Source organism: Pituophis catenifer, unplaced genomic scaffold, assembly GCF_029215685.1.
Source record: "Pituophis catenifer annectens isolate HBS135680 unplaced genomic scaffold, rPitCat1.0.hap2 SCAF_2, whole genome shotgun sequence".
NCBI classification, from domain to species: domain Eukaryota; kingdom Metazoa; phylum Chordata; class Lepidosauria; order Squamata; family Colubridae; genus Pituophis; species Pituophis catenifer.
Genome location: NW_027256882.1, coordinates 176797536 through 176813587, shown reverse-complemented (window position 1 = coordinate 176813587; position 16052 = coordinate 176797536). Strand labels below are relative to the sequence as shown.

At 46.9% G+C, this 16052-nt stretch overlaps 1 protein-coding gene across 1 annotated transcript in view; it reads right to left on the bottom strand.

Moving 5' to 3' along the window:
* Window positions 1-14609, bottom strand: part of LOC139312942 (protein bicaudal D homolog 2-like) — a 37224-nt gene extending 22615 nt beyond the window's left edge. Inside the window, exon 1 of the mRNA XM_070938170.1 lies at window positions 14401-14609. The gene's annotated coding sequence lies outside the window, so the exon portion shown is untranslated. The remainder of the gene's footprint in view (window positions 1-14400) is intronic.
* Window positions 14610-16052: the final 1443 nt, after the last annotated feature.

Sequence of the window (16052 nt, the reverse complement as noted above, 5' to 3'; positions counted from 1 at the left end):
CCGAGGCCCCTCATATGTGGGGTGCCGCAAGGGTCGGTCCTCTCCTCTCCTGTTCAACATTTATGTGAAGCCGCTGGGCGAGATCATCCGTGGTTTCGGGGTGGAGTACCATCAGTACGCTGACGACACCCAGCTGTACATCTCCACCCCGGATCACCCCAACGATGCCCTTGAAGTGATGTCCCGGTGCCTGGAGGCCGTACGGATCTGGATGGGGAGGAACAGGCTCAGGCTCAACCCATCCAAGACCGAGTGGCTGTGGTTTCCGACGTCCCGATATAGTCAGTTGACGCCATCTCTGACTATTGGGGGCGAATCACTGGCCCCCACGGAGAGGGCTCGCAACTTGGGCGTCCTCCTGGATTCACGGCTGTCTTTAGAAGAGCACTTGATGGCCGTGACCGGGAGGATTTTCTATCAGGTTCGCCTGATTCGCCAGTTGCGTCCCTTTCTGGATTGGGACTCGTTACGCACAGTCACTCATGCCCTCGTCACCTCCCGCCTGGACTATTGTAATGCTCTCTACATGGGGCTCCCCTTGAGGAACACCCGGAGGCTCCAACTGGCGCAGAGTGCGGCCGCGCGGGTGGTAATGGGAGCGTCATGGCGCTCCCATGTGACACCTCTCCTGCGTGAGCTGCACTTGCTCCCGGTGGTCTTCCGGGTGTGCTTCAAGGTTTTGGTTACCACCTTTAAAGCGCTCCATGGCTTAGGACCTGGTTATCTACGGGACCGCCTACTACCACCAATAGCCTCCCACCGGCCAGTACGCTCTCATAGAGAGGGACTCCTCCGGGTGCCATCAGCCAAACAATGTTGGCTGGCGACCCCTAGGGGGAGAGCCTTCTCTGTGGGGGCACCTACTGTCTGGAATGAGCTCCCCCCAGAGATACGGAGGATCCTGGATCTGCACACCTTCCGCCGCGCTGTGAAGACTCTTTTATTCCATCAAGCAGGCTTGGCCTAATCTCCTCCCTCTTTTAATATATAAATTTTAAATCTGTTCTTAAATTATTGGGGTGTTTTAATTTGTCTGGGCCAAAATGATTTAATTTGATTTTAACTGGTTTTTTAAATTTTTGTATTTATGTATTTTATTGCTTGGCTGTTCACCACCCTGAGTCCTTCGGGAGTAGGGCGGTATACAAATCAAATAAAACATAAAACATAGGTGAAGTCCTTGGCTCCGTATTCCTTCCTTTTTATAATAAAGTTTTAATTGTAGTGTGTTTTTATAATTACTGTCTTTAATGGCTTTATTGTATGCAGCTGAGTCATTTTTCTATGAGATGGGTGGCATATATGATAAACAAATGAAATATTTTTAAAAATAACAATAATACAGCGATAGCTGCTACGCCAAGTTGTGCTCATGGCTACACCTACATCTGAGATAAATACAGCATGAACTTTAACTTCTACTAGCACTATCTGTTCCTCCAGGACTTTCAAATGTTAAGAATTAATGGCAAAAAGAAGCCAGATTAAACGATAGACAAGATTGCCCTTAAAAGATATGCAAGTTAACATGTATCCTACACTGCTTCTATCTTTGAAGGACTTCTGGAAAAATAAGCTATTGCATATTCATTGAGAATGTTTCCCTGAGCACTCCTATTCTGTGGAGCATCCTAAGACACTGCAACTAGACAACAATACTGAATGCTTGTCATTTGAACTTTCAGGGATGTTAAGAGTCGATTATTCAGTCGGGTTTCAGGTCTGGGCACAGCACAGAAATGGCATTGGTCGCGTTGGTTGATGATCTCTGGAGGGCTCGGGACAGGGGTTGCTCCTCTGTTCTGGTCCTATTAGATCTCTCAGTGGCTTTTGATACCATCGACCATGGTATCATGCTGCACCAACTGGAAGAGTTGGGGGTGGGAGGCACCGTGTTGCGGTGGTTCTCCTCCTTTCTCTCCGACCGGTCGCAGTTTGTGTTGGCAGGGGGGCAGAGGTCGACCTCGAGGCCTCTCATCTGTGGAGTGCCGCAGGGATCGGTCCTCTCGCCCCTTCTGTTCAACATTTATGTGAAGCCGCTGGTGACACCCAGCTGTACATTTCCACCCCAGGCCACCCCAATGATGCCCTTGAAGTGATGTCCCAGTGCCTGGAGGCTGTGCGGATTTGGATGGGGAGGAACAGGCTCAAGCTCAACCCTTCCAAGACTGAGTGGCTGTGGCTCCCGGCATCCCGATATAGTCAGTTGACTCCATCACTGACTATTGGGGGCGAGTCTTTGGCCCCCACAGAAAGGGCTCGCAATCTGGGAGTCCTCCTGGATATGCAGCTGTCCTTGGAGGAACATCTGACAGCTGTAACCAGGGGGACCTTTTGTCAGGTTCGCCTGATTCGCCAGTTGCGGCCCTTTCTTGATCGGGATTCCCTGTGCCCAGTCACTCATGCCCTCGTCACCTCTCGCCTGGACTACTGCAACGCTCTCTACATGGGGCTCCCCTTGAAGAGCACCCGGAGGCTCCAACAGGTCCAGAATGCAGCAGCGCGGGTAGTGACAGGAGCAGCATGGCGCTCCCATGTAACACCGCTCCTGCGCGAGCTACACTGGCTCCCAGTGGTCTTCCGGGTGCGCTTCAAGGTGTTGGTTATCACCTTTAAAGCACTCCATGGCATCGGGCCTAGCTATCTTCGAGACCGCCTGCTGCTACCGACGACCTCCCATCGTCCCGTGCGCTCCCACAGAGAGGGCCTCCTGAGGGTGCCATCAGCCAATCAATGTAGGCTGGTGACCCCCAGGGGGAGGGCCTTCTCTGTGTGGGCACCTACCCTCTGGAATCAGTTGCCCCCAGAGATAAGGAGAATCCAAGACCTTAGTGCCTTCCGCTGTGCCCTTAAAACCCACTTTTTCCAGCAAGCCAGGCTGGCTTAAGAAGAAATTTTAAATGTTTTAATTGGTTTGTATTTTTAATTTTGGGCCAAATTTATATATATTTTAATTGTTTTTTAATATTTGTATTTCATGTTTTTTAATTCTGGCTGTACACCGCCCTGAGTCCTCAGGGAGAAGGGCGGTATATATATTTAAAATAAATAAATAAATAAAATAAAATTATTTTGAAGTTTTATAAAACTATATCTTAGAAACCTGATTTGTGGAACACACTGTAATCTAATTAGTGCAGCTTCGAATTCAATATGAAATAAAGAAGCAACTAAAGACATGGGACCAGCATCCATAGTCTGTCTGTATACATGGAAAACGAACATTGTCTTACCTGAATGTTCCTTTTCGGAGTACTGCGACTGCAGTCCATAGCTGGGTTTCTTCATCATCAGATCCTTTTGACTGGGTGATATTTTTTAGATACATCTCTCCTCGCCCTGTGGCCACGCCCCCTGCTCCCATAATGCACCAGTCTTTGAACGAAGGCGCGACCACTTAAAATAGTCCAAGCAAAAAAACCAACCGGTCGACAACCCTAACGAGTCCGACCTGGCACATACACCCGTCGTCCAATAATAGAGAAATGAAAATCCAAGGGAGGGGATGGACTGCAGTCGCAGTACTCCGAAAAGGAACATTCAGGTAAGACAATGTTCGTTTTCCAGAGTACTGCTCCTGCAGTCCATAGCTGGGATATACCCAAGCTCAGAAAAAAACAAGGGTGGGAAACTAAGGGCCCCCGGAGTCCTGCCTCGCTAGCACACTCTGCAGGACACGACGGCCAAAGGAAGCCTCAGCCGAGGCAAATGAATCCACCCTATAATGTCTGATAAAAGGAGTCACCGAGGACCAGGTTGCAGCCCGGCAAATGTCAGAAACGGATGCCTGAGTGGCCCAAGCAGCTGACGTTGCCGCACTACGAGTAGAGTGAGGCAAAATCCCGGCAGGGACCTGCCTGGCCTGACGCTCATAAGCAGTGGAGATACAGGCCTTAATCCATCTGCCCACAGTCGACGGAGATATCTTCTGGCCTAAGGATCTTGGATGGAAGGATACCAAAAGGGCCTCCGTTTTCCTGAATGACTCAGTCCTGCGAATATAACGCCGGAGGGCCCTGCGCACGTCAAGGGTGTGCCAATCCTTCTCACGTTGGTGCTTGGGCGACGGGCAGAAGTCCGGAAGGATTAATTCCTGAGCGCGATGAAAATATGAGTTCACTTTCGGCAAAAAGGCCGGATCCAGGCGAAGAATGACAGTATTAGCGTGGAAAATACACAAGTCGTTCCGGATCGACAAAGCTGAGAGTTCGGATATCCGTCTCGCGGATGTGATCGCCAAAAGGAAGGCGACTTTATAGGACAAGTACTTAAGAGACACAGAGCCCAGCGGTTCGAAAGGGGGACTCATCAGCGCTTGAAGAACAAGGGAAAGGTCCCAGGTCGGATATCGACGAACTGGAGGCGGACGTAAGTTCATAGCCCCATGCAAGAATTCTCTGAGTTGGGGGTGCTGAGACAGAGACGAATAAGGTGGACAGCGAACGACAGTGGACAAGGCAGCGGTCTGTCGACGAAGGGTAGACGGTGATAAGCCCTTGTCCAGGCCAGCCTGTAGGAAGCAGAGGATGTCAACGACCTGAGCCGACGTAGGGTCTACCAAGTTGTCAGCACACCAGGCGCAGAATGCCCGCCACGAGGCCTCATATATGCGCGATGTCGAAGGTCTGCGAGACGCCTGTATAGTAGCTATGACAGAGTCGGGGAGACGGTCCTTGCGCAGGATGACCCGCTCAAACGCCAAACGGCCAATTGGAGCCACCCGGGATCTGGGTGGAAGACCGCCCCTTGGCGTAGAGAGAGACGGTTCGGTGGAATCTCCCACGGTGGAAGTATGGACAGAGCTACCAGGTCGGCATACCACGGCCGACGAGGCCAACTGGGAGCCACCAGCAGAATTTCCGCACGTTCCTCCAATAGCTTCCGAATGACTTGAGGAATCAACGGAAGCGGCGGAAAGGCATACAAGAGACCGGGAGGCCAGCGGCACCGTAGCGCGTTGTGGTCTTCCGCCATCTGAGTTGGATAACGTGTCACGAACCTGGGAAGCTGGGCGTTCGCCGGACTGGCAAAGAGGTCCACGACAGGCAGGCCGAAGATGTTGACGGCTTCCTGAAATATCTCGGGATCCAGTTGCCACTCTGACTGGTCTATCAATTGCCTGCTGAGCCAATCCGCTCTGACATTGTCCACGCCCGAGATGTGATCGGCCCTCAGAGACAGAACATGACCCTCGGCCCAAGAAAACAACTTCTCTGCTTCCAGCATCAGGTCCCTTGACCTCGTGCCCCCTTCCTTGTTTATATGGGCCTTGGCGGAGATATTGTCCGTAAGGACAAGGACGTGCTGGCTCCGCAGCAGGGACTGAAAATGACAGAGAGCTAGGCGAATCGCTCTCAACTCCAAGATGTTGATGCTCAACGTCTGTTCCACAGGCGACCAGCGACCCTGCACCATCTGATCGTTGAGATGGGCCCCCCAGCCCAGGAGACTGGCATCTGAAGTCAATGTCAGCCGATTCGGGAGCAGAAATTGAGTGCCGAGAAGAAGGTTGGGACCCGTCCACCAGTCGAGGGACATGGAAACCTGAGGGGGAAGAGAAACTTTGTGGAGAGAATCGCTGCGACCCGTGCGCTGAAAAGGCAGCAGGAACCACTGCAATGGCCTCGTGTGTCTGCGCGCCCATGGGACTATCGAGAAGCACGAGACCATTTTCCCCAACAACTGGGACAGATGTAGAAGAGGAACAGACCGTTTGGACCGGATGAGCCGAATCAGGTTGCGAATGCTCTCCGCCCTGTCCGGGGATAGGGAGACCTGGCCCCGAACTGAGTCGATCACCGCCCCCAAGTGTTGTAGAACCGTGGTCGGGTGCAGATGACTCTTTGGGAAGTTGATCGAAAACCCGTGGTCCTGAAAGGAGTCGATGACACGGGCCAGGTCCCGAGGTGCTTGGCTTCTGGAGGACGACAGGACCAGAACGTCGTCCAAATAGCATAGGACCCTCACAGGTAACACCCGGAGGGCAGCCGCCACCACCGCCACCAGTTTTGTGAAAGTCCTCGGGGCAGATGACAAGCCGAAGGGCATTGCACAGTATTGATAATGGTCCTCCCCAAGTTGGAAGCGCAGATACTGGCGATGGGCCGGGAGGACCGGAACGTGCAGATACGCCTCCTTGAGATCGACAGACTGGAGGAGATCGCCCCGTCGTACTGCAGCAAGGATGGATCCCAAGGAGTGCATCTTGAACCTGCGGTAGCGGACCGACAGATTCAGCTGCTTCAGATTTAGAATGGCCCTCCAACCCCCCGAGTGTTTGGGGACCAGAAAGAGAGTCGAATAGAATCCCTTGCCCCGCTGATCCAATGGAACAGGTTCTATTGCATGGATAAGGAGCAGGTGGAGGACCTCCTTCCGCAAAAGAGCCGCCTTGTCGGGGGACAGGTGAGTCGGACAGCGGACGTAGCGAACCGGAGGGCGTCCCATGAACTCGATGGCCAGGCCCTGAGATACTGTCCGAAGAATCCAGTCCTCCTTGGTGGAGCGTTCCCATTGGTGGCTGAAAAATTGAAGTCTCCCGCCAATGGGATTCTGCAAACTGTAGTCATTTGCCTCGACGGGGCTGGCGGAAACCGGCTCCACGGAAAGGGCGTCTGGAGTTACTGGTTCTGGACCTGTCCCGAAACCGTTGTCTGTCCGAATAGCGGTCTGTCCCCAGAAAGTAACTGCGTTGTGAGTAGGGGCCCCCTGACCCCGACGAGCCCCGAAAGGGCTGTCGTTGAGAATAGGGTGCATAGCGCCGTTCCGGTCTGCGGTACGAAGACGCGGGCATCACCTTTCTTTTATCCTTGTCCTCGACCAGGACAGGATCCAGGGCAGGACCAAAGAGGTTCGGGGCCTTAAAAGGAGCCGCCGCCAATTTCCACTTTGCTTTGGCGTCAGCTCTCCAATTTCTGAGCCAAAACAGTCTACGGGATGTCACAGACGAGGCCAAGGCTCTCGAGGCAAACTTCACCGAATTTAACGAGGCATCCGCCGAATATTCGGTGGCAGCAACAATTTTATTTATATCCTGATGAAGACGTGTGTCTTCTGGCGGTAGTTTCTCTTGAAGTTGCCTCAGCCAAAGCAATGTGGCTCTATTAAAGAACGACGTAGCAGTCGCCGTCTTAATTGTCCAAGCAAGAGATTGATGCTCCTTACGAAAGGAGAGTTCAGACTTCCTGTCCTCTGATTTAAGAACGTCCAAAGCATCTGAGGACAAAAGCGAAGAAGAGGCGAGGCTGGCAATCGGATGGTCAACCACAGGTAAAGATAGTAAGGTGTCCAATTCCGGAGCCCCACAATACAGTTTTTTGTCCAGGCTGGTGGGACCCATCTGAGAGCCCGGTTGAGACCAGGGGGACTGTAGAACATCAGCAAAGAGTTGGGGACAAGGAATAAAGTCCTTGCCCGGCTTGGATGACGAAAACAAGGCCTCATGAGGGGCCGAGGAAGTAGAAGGTTCAGCAGACGGGACTTCCATATTGGTGACCTGCCTAGCTTTATGCAGCAGAGATTTAAACAATGAAGGCCGGAACAAGCCGGAAAAGGCAGGAGTGTCCGGCGCAAGGCCTTCATCTTCCGAGAATTCTAATTCCTCAGGAAGCTCTCCCTCCTGCTCAGAGTCATCAGAAGAGATGTGAGCCAACCGGGATGGGGACCTGGAACGACCGAAAGCAGATGAGTGAAACGTACAAGGCTGAGCTGGAAGGGGTTGTTGAAGAACAGATTGGTGAAGTCCTGCAGCCAAAATGGAGGACAGAGCAGTAGACAACGCCGCTTGCAAATCCACCTGGGGAGCCAACAGCTGACCCTCCGGGCCCCGAAGTCCAGCAGCAGTCGGGGTAAACGTTGCTTCTGCCCGACGGGAAGACGGAGCATGGGGCTCTGCAAGGCCCACGGTTGAAACGTCAGGTAAGGAGACAGAGGCCCCTTTAGCATGGGCCAGACCAGTCGCTACCTGTGAGGTGGAGGTGTCACGATCCTCACCGAGATCCGGGACGGCCTCAGATGTCAATGAAGAGACATGTTGTAGAGATAGGTGTTGGTTGGTAGCAAAGACAGAGGCCGAAGAGGCCAGTCTGGCCCTATCGTACTGCCTCTCGAGCGCTCTGTGACGGCGCTGGGCGTCTTTCTCCGCCGCTGCTGAAGGCCTGTGCTGTCGAGAACCAGTAGGAGCGACAGTAGACCTGCCCCTCGATTTTGATTTATGTTTAGACGGTGCCCTTGGCGGACTGGGCTCCCGTTCTGAGTCGGAGGACAGGTAAGAGTCAGCCATCTCAAGAGTGTGAGGCAAGGTATCAATATATACAGATGCCTCCCTTCCTTCCCTCTCCTTTCTTTTTTTTTTTTTTTTTTTTTTATACTATAAAACAATAACTGTAAAATTCCAGGAACTATATACAATAACACCAGTGGCCTTGTATGATGGGGCAGCAAGGCGAAGTAGAAATGTCCAGAAAGGCCCCAAGAAGAAGGCCAATAAGGAGGCCTAGGGCAGCAAGGCAAGCCTCAGGTCCCAGCCCACAGGGACAGCGATGAGGCAGAGATGGCCAAACTAAGGCCCCGCAGTCAACGTGGGTGAGAGGGAAGGCAAAGATCTGCCGCCAAGGGAGGGGAGCGACCTGCCGAGAGCTTTACACAAAATGGCCGCCGGAACGACAACCGCCCCCAAAATGGCGGCCGCGGTGCACGGGACCGCGTGGGCTGATAGCGGTTAGCTCAGGGCGTGCTTTGAAGGCAATCAGAGTGCCTCGCACACAGACCGGCAACTCCAAACTTCAAAAGACGCCGCCCGAAGGTCGGACGCCTCGCTCTCTCACCGCCCGCCGAAGGGCTCGCCCGGCGCTCCAGAGACTGACGATTGAAGAATCTCGTCGGCGCAGCACGCTCAGCAGGAGAGTAGATCTGACTGCGTTAACCGTCGCTCTAGCCAGCCAGCGCCAAAGGGAAAAACGTCAGAGCTTGCAGGGCAAACCATACAATATAATCTAAAACCTACAAGGATAACGAGGAGAGAAAAACACACCAGTCTTCAGTGACTGAGTGAAAAGACTGGTGCATTATGGGAGCAGGGGGCGTGGCCACAGGGCGAGGAGAGATGTATCTAAAAAATATCACCCAGTCAAAAGGATCTGATGATGAAGAAACCCAGCTATGGACTGCAGGAGCAGTACTCTGGAAAATATGCAAACTTTGAATTTATGTATTTGAGCAGAATGAATTAACAGATATCACTGTCAGCAAATCAACTCATCTAAATGTAGATCTTTTTGGTAGGTAATTTTAAGCCAGTATGTTTTCTCAGCTCACAAATTCTTAATTGCCTAAAGTCAAATATTCCATGGATGTTATTTTGGATTGCAGATTTTTTTTTCTTATGTTAGCAAAGAAAACTTTTTCTTCTAGTCCTGCAGCACTCAGTACAAACTTAGCAGCACACAAAGCTTCTCCTCTTCTTCCTCAGCAAAGTTAAAACTGCAGGCAGAAAAGCAGAAGTAGGCACAAATGCAGTTATTTATTTCTTAATGTTCTTGATTAAAAAATATAAAAGTCATTCTTTAATGGATGTATTTCACATTAAGACTAGGTAGCCAAATTCAAATATTTCTAGGAAACTTTGTTTTGATTACACACACTCAAGCTAACTTCTCTCACAAGGCTGCTGCAAGGGTTAAAGGAAGAGAAAATATACTTCCTGAAAGAGAAATATCATGTTCCCTGACTTACTTTTTCTAATCTACACAAGTTTCTTTACTTGTCTTATAATATTATTGCTTTTTTGTGTCTTTTCTGTTTTCAGTTAGGTTTTTTTTTACAATGCATCATATACAGATAGAAATATATATTCATTTTCCTCTTAAGTAAAATAATACTTTGTGTTTGTTTTATTATTTTTAGTCTTATTGTAATCCTTTTATTTAAAACAAAGATGTTCATTATCTATTAACAGATAATTACTAAGGTTGTGCAATTACAGGTAGTCCTCCATTTAAAATCATTCATTTAGTGACTGTTCGAAGTTACAACAGCAATGAACAAAGTGATTTACGACCAGTTTTCACACTTATGACCATTGCAGCATCCCCATGGTCACATGATTAAAATCCACACACTTTGCAACTTATGATAGTTGAATTGTCCTGGGGTCATGTGATCACCATATATAACCTTTCCAGCTGGCTTCTGACAAAGTCAATGAAAAAAGCCAGATTCCCTTAATGGCAGTGATTCACTTAACAATTGAGACAAAAAAGGTTGTAAAATGGGGCAAGACCTAAGTGTAAAACCTCACCTTTCTCACCATTGGATTTCGTTTTGTTACATAGTATTCAAGTCTGTTAAGATTCATCTGGATCTCAAGCCTATCTTTTGAAATATTGGCTATTCCTGCCAGCTTGATGTTGTCTGCAGATTTGATGAGTTCCCCTTCTATCCCCTTGTCTAAATCATTGTTGAAGATATTGAAGAGTACTGGGCCTAAGACAGAACTTTGGGTACCCCACTGCATACTTCCCTCCATGTAGATGCAGTTCCATTGAAGACTACAAATTGAGTGCAAATGGTCAGCCAATAACAAATCCATCTGGTAGTGATGCTGTCTATCCCACATTTTTCTATCTTATCAAATAGTAGGTTGTCGTCTACTTTATCAAATGAAGTCCAAGTAAATTATATCCACAGCATTTCTCCAATCTGATTTCTCTGTGTAGTGTTTATTCTACTGCTTAATTCAGGCTTTTTGATTTCTAAACTTCTAACAATTATTGACTTAATGAGAATTAAAAATGATGTTACACATATAGTAAGTGCATTTGATTTTGACAGGACCTGCACAAAAATATGCTCAAGCCTAAGAAATTAACCCACAGCATACATAAATTAGACATAAATTTATGACTTAAATTTAAGATTTAACTTGAACCTTAACAAATAATGGAAAGTTGCTTATCTTAACACACAAAAGATAATTTTTCTCCAGAGGTAATAATCATTATGGGGGCCCAACCTTGATGAAAGTCAAGCTAAGGCTTTCCCGTCAAAAACTGCATTATGGGAATTAACAATTACACACACACACACACACACACATACACACTGACTTAGGGGGAAAAGATAATAGCAGCAACTAAACTGTATTAGTCCAAAGAATTGCATAAAAAAGACATAATAAAGAATTAGACTAAGTTAAATAAATGAATTGCAAACACATTACCAGGTGGAAAAAGTATTAGTCCATTAGTTTGTTTTTCCATCTAGGAATGCAACTCTTAAAAGTACATACGGTATCTAGGGCAAGAGGATAAATATACATAGGACATCGACCAAGTTGAAAAAGCAAGCAGATTAGGAAAAACTTTGCTGCACCTCTACCCCCCACCTCCAGCCTGAACTAATTATTATTATTTTTAAAAAAAAATGATTTATATGCCGCCCTTCTCCGGAGATTCAGGGCAGCTTACAATGCGTTAAGCAATAGCCTTCATACTTTTGTATATTTATACAAAGTCAGTTTATTGCCCCCACAAACTGGGTCCTCAATTTACCTACCTTAGAAAGGATGGAAGGCTGAGTCAATCTTGAGACTGGTGAGATTCGAACTTACAGTAATTGCAGACAGCTGGTGTTAATCACAATGCTATCAGTCTGCTGAGCCACCAGGCCCGTTTTTAGCTCCAAGAATATGAAAGAAACTAAATTATCCAGGGATAGGAACTGAAGCAAGTGGTAAGTGTGCCAAGAGCCAGAGATGAAGGCTCTGGAACAGAGAACCTGTGACCTTTCTCTGCTTGCATCTAACATGATATGCTCAACATCTTTTCTGCTGCCATGCTTTTTTCTCCCACAGAAAGATCCAAGCAGTGTGGCTGGTACTATTGCACTCGGCAGCTGTCCACAGCCCACTAACCAGCTATCAAAGTATCTCCCTCACAAACTCAATTCCTGTCCTGATTGGAGGACAGGATTGGAGAATGTTTACTACAATGTACAGTGATGTACAGTACATGTGAGGACAATAAAAGCTGAGGTATAACCAATAACTTTGTTTAACGTGCTCTGCACATGCAAAATCTGGACATCAGTAATCAGCAAGTCAAATCAGACACAATAGAGGCACAACAGTACTGTGTAAAAATTAATTATGACAATGTCAAAAATAAACAGTCTGAATCCAGATAATTCCCCTACCACAACAAGCAGCAGGTATAAACTGCTTCTCCAGTCCCCCAAACGAAAATGTTCAGGTTGGTTGCACTGCAGAAAAAAAACTGCAAGAATCTGAACCTTGATTTCACTATACTGGTTGTCCTTGATCTACAATTAATCATTTAGTGACTGTTCAAAATTACAATGGCACTGAAAACAGTGAATTACAACCAAGTCCTCACACTTATGACAGTTGTAGCACCCTCATAGTCATAGTATCCCCATGATCACATACTCAAAATTCAAGCACTTGGCGACAGGCATGTATTTATGAACTCAGGTTATGTGACTATCATTTGCAATCTTCTCAGCTGGCTTCCAACAAGCAAAGTCAATAGGGGAAGCTGGATTTGTTTAATAACTACCTAATTATCTTGACTGCAGATTCACTTAATAACTGTAGCAAAAACTCATGAAATTGGGCATGACCCAGTTAAGAGCCACCTTGCATAGTAAAGGAAATTCTGGTCCCAATTGTGGTCATAAATTGAGATTATCTGTAAACCCAGTTTGCCTGTGATAGATAACAATTGCTGCAATTCCTTGGGAACAACTTCATTAGCTTTTCCTAACAACAACCCACTTACCTAATCCTGCTTCTAGTTTTAGCATCTCCTGAAGAAGCCTAAGAAATTGTCACTGGGAACAAGTAGCTTGTTACGGTAAAAGTTTTCTACCATTTCAGAAATGGGTGAGGAGCTCCTTATTAAAGAAGGGGAAGGCCAAAATCTTCTACAATTCATGGCCTCCTGAAAAGCAACTGTGTTGCTAAACTGTTAGCTAAGAACTAGCCATAGGGAAATAAGTTACAGTATTGCTTCATTTTTAGAATGTCTAAAAAAGATTTCTGCTTTCAGAGGCAAATGGGTATCACTTCCTTTTCCAGTCAGTCCACCGGAAAAAGAACAAAAATGTATTGTATCTGAAGATTAAGTGCAACACAGTGTTAAGTAGGCAAAGGCCTATCGTTTACAGATGGCAGAACTAGACTGTAGCAATTCAAAATGTCAGGAAATGGTCTCAGATGTGAAAATACTCCCAATACACAGCATTTCTTCCCAATGGATCATTCCTAGCTAGCATGATGTCAACCTAAACTTTTCCCAAAAGCTAATGATGGACAGTGGGGTGTGTGCATGCGCTTGGGGATGAAAATAATATGAGCTAACATAGCCATGACCTACGTTTGCTATGTAGGGAAACCTACTGTAGTCAAGAACTGAATATCTGAAGCAAACAGACCATAACAGTAGTAGAACAACTGGAACAAGGCAGTACCTGGCAAACTCGATATAATAGCTTTTCAGGATAACAAATACAAAAAAATAGCTGAAGCCAGAACAGCCTGCCCGTATCTTCTGCCTGAATCTTCCATATACCCATTTCACCAAAAACATGTGATAAGCCATAGTTGTTAAAATAACGAAGTCTTAGTAAGTTTGAACAATCAACAATGGTTGCACCATTATATGATACTGAAGAATGCTGCCTCACATTCCCTACAACATAACTAAGAGAAGCATTCACGCTGGAGTGCAGATTTCTGCAATAAGGGAGGAGGGGGTGGAGTTGGACTAGATGACTCCAGAATAACAGAGTTGGAAGGGGTCTTGTAGGTCATCTAGTCCAACCCCCGCCCAAGCAGGAGACCCTACACTATTTCTGACAGATGGCAGTCCAGTCTCTTCTTGAAAGCTTCCAGTGGTGAAGCTCCCAAGACCCCTTTTCCCGCTGTTAATATATAGTGGGCTTTCACATAGCAGAATTTGCTCGCTGGTTTTAAAAAGTGCCCAGAGTCCTCTCATTTCACCGGAACGCAAAACACAAGATTTGCTTGAAAGAGGTTTTCGAACAAAACTCTAAAACGTTGTAAATCCCAAACTATAACCCAATGCACCGTCAACTCCGTCACAGAATTCTCCATTCAAGCCAAAGTCCTTTCAAGTTGTACGGGATTTGGGTGGTGTTTTTTGGGTTTTTTTTTTTTTGCTTTTGCAAGGCTACGCGTGCCTGATTCAGCTTCCCCTCCACTCCGCCCCCGCAGCCTAACACCCTCCGGATACACGCTGACAATTATGAGTAACGTGATTGTTGCTGCGGAAGGCGACTCCCGTCAACCCGAATGGACGGTCTTTCCCGCTCCCGCCGGCCAGCCCCACCCAGCAGCCGCCACGCCAAAACTTCTCTCACCTTTCTTTTCAGAAAAGGGGCGGGGTTCGCCTTCGCCAATAGTAACAGCCCATTGAGCGGGAAGGGAATTTCCGAAAAACTATCTGGGCTCAATTCTGTTTTCGGCACAGAGCAACCGTCCACTCGGGCGTGTTTAAGGCACAGAGCTTCCTTCTCCTCCAAAGTCTACGGATCAAACGCGTTCGCGCTTTTGGCGTCCGGCGACTAGCCCCACCAGCCGCCGCCAATAAAATATGCGGCTCACTTTCATCCGACCCCGCCCCCTTCTCTTTATAAACCCCGCTCCTTCCCCCTCCCCGCACGTTTGAAATTCCTCGCGCGCCTAAACGAAACACTCTGCTGTCCGTTATATGACATATAGAGTGAGAAGCGAGACTTTGATTGGTCTACGACACTCGGGGCAGCTCTAATTGGACAGGATTTTTTTTTTTAACAGACTGACCGTTTTCTCATCTAATAGGTTAAGAAATCGTTACAGATTCTGAAATCCCGCCCCTCCTGCTTCCTGTTTGGCTGAACCCCTAAAGGGTTCCACCAATAGGTCCCACCTTTCAGTTATCGGTTGGAAAAACTGTTATCCCACCTCTCTCCTGCCTCGCGGTTTTTTTCTAACGGTTCGCAAATGACTGACAGTTTCGTTATCCAATGAGACTCTACCTTTAACAGATTAATTTCTGCAAGAGATTTTAGTGAAAGCTTACTTGTGCTCTGTCCTGCAAAATTTGAGCGAGGTGAGGGAGTGGTGATGACTCTCCCCCTAGAGAGAAAAGCAGCCTAGTTGAAGTAGATGGGTTGTAGTGTGTTGTGGGGAAGGCATTTTAAAGTTTTCCAGATGGTGAAGATGTTTACTTTCTGTAAACTTGTCTGGGATCAAAGCGCATATTTAGAGTTTTAATTGAAATTTCCAGTTTTTGATCTTGTATGCCTTTTTTTGTAATTAACTAATATTCTTTTTCATAGAAATCCCTCTAAATCGGGGTTACCAACCTTTCGGACCTCAGGGACCACAAAATTCATAATTTTAAATCCCGTGGACCACTAACGTGTATTTTTTAAAAAGATAAATAGCATTTAGTGCAACATAAAAAATGCAAATAATTTTACTGCGGACCACCAAAATTTTCTTGTGGACCACCAGTGGTCCACAGACCACTGGTTGGTGACCTCTGCTCTAAGTAGAGAACTATAAAACCACTCAAAAGCATATACAGTACAAAGGATTATAAACTATTATACGTTCCTATTTTGAAAAAGTGCTATCCTGTGAAACAAGAGCTTTCCCTTGCTCTCCTAATTAAACATCCCTTTACTTAAATTAGTTTTCACAAATTGGATAGTTAGGGAGAAAAGAAATATTAATTGCCCACTCGCAAATATAAAGAATATAAATACATAACAGTAAGTGTATGTTTTGAGAGTGTACTTACAACAGAATTGTTTATTAGCCTAATTGCTTGACTTTGCAGAGTGTAAGCTAGTGGATGAATTAGCACAACATTCAAAACTACAAATTACCCAGCATTTTATCCTAGCAGATTTGCATCAGACCAGAATATTAAATATGTAGTACTCTGCATCACGTAGTAGGTCTCCAGTAGTTTAACATTTTAAGAGCATCATATCCTTTAACAGTGACAGCATCAATACAACAC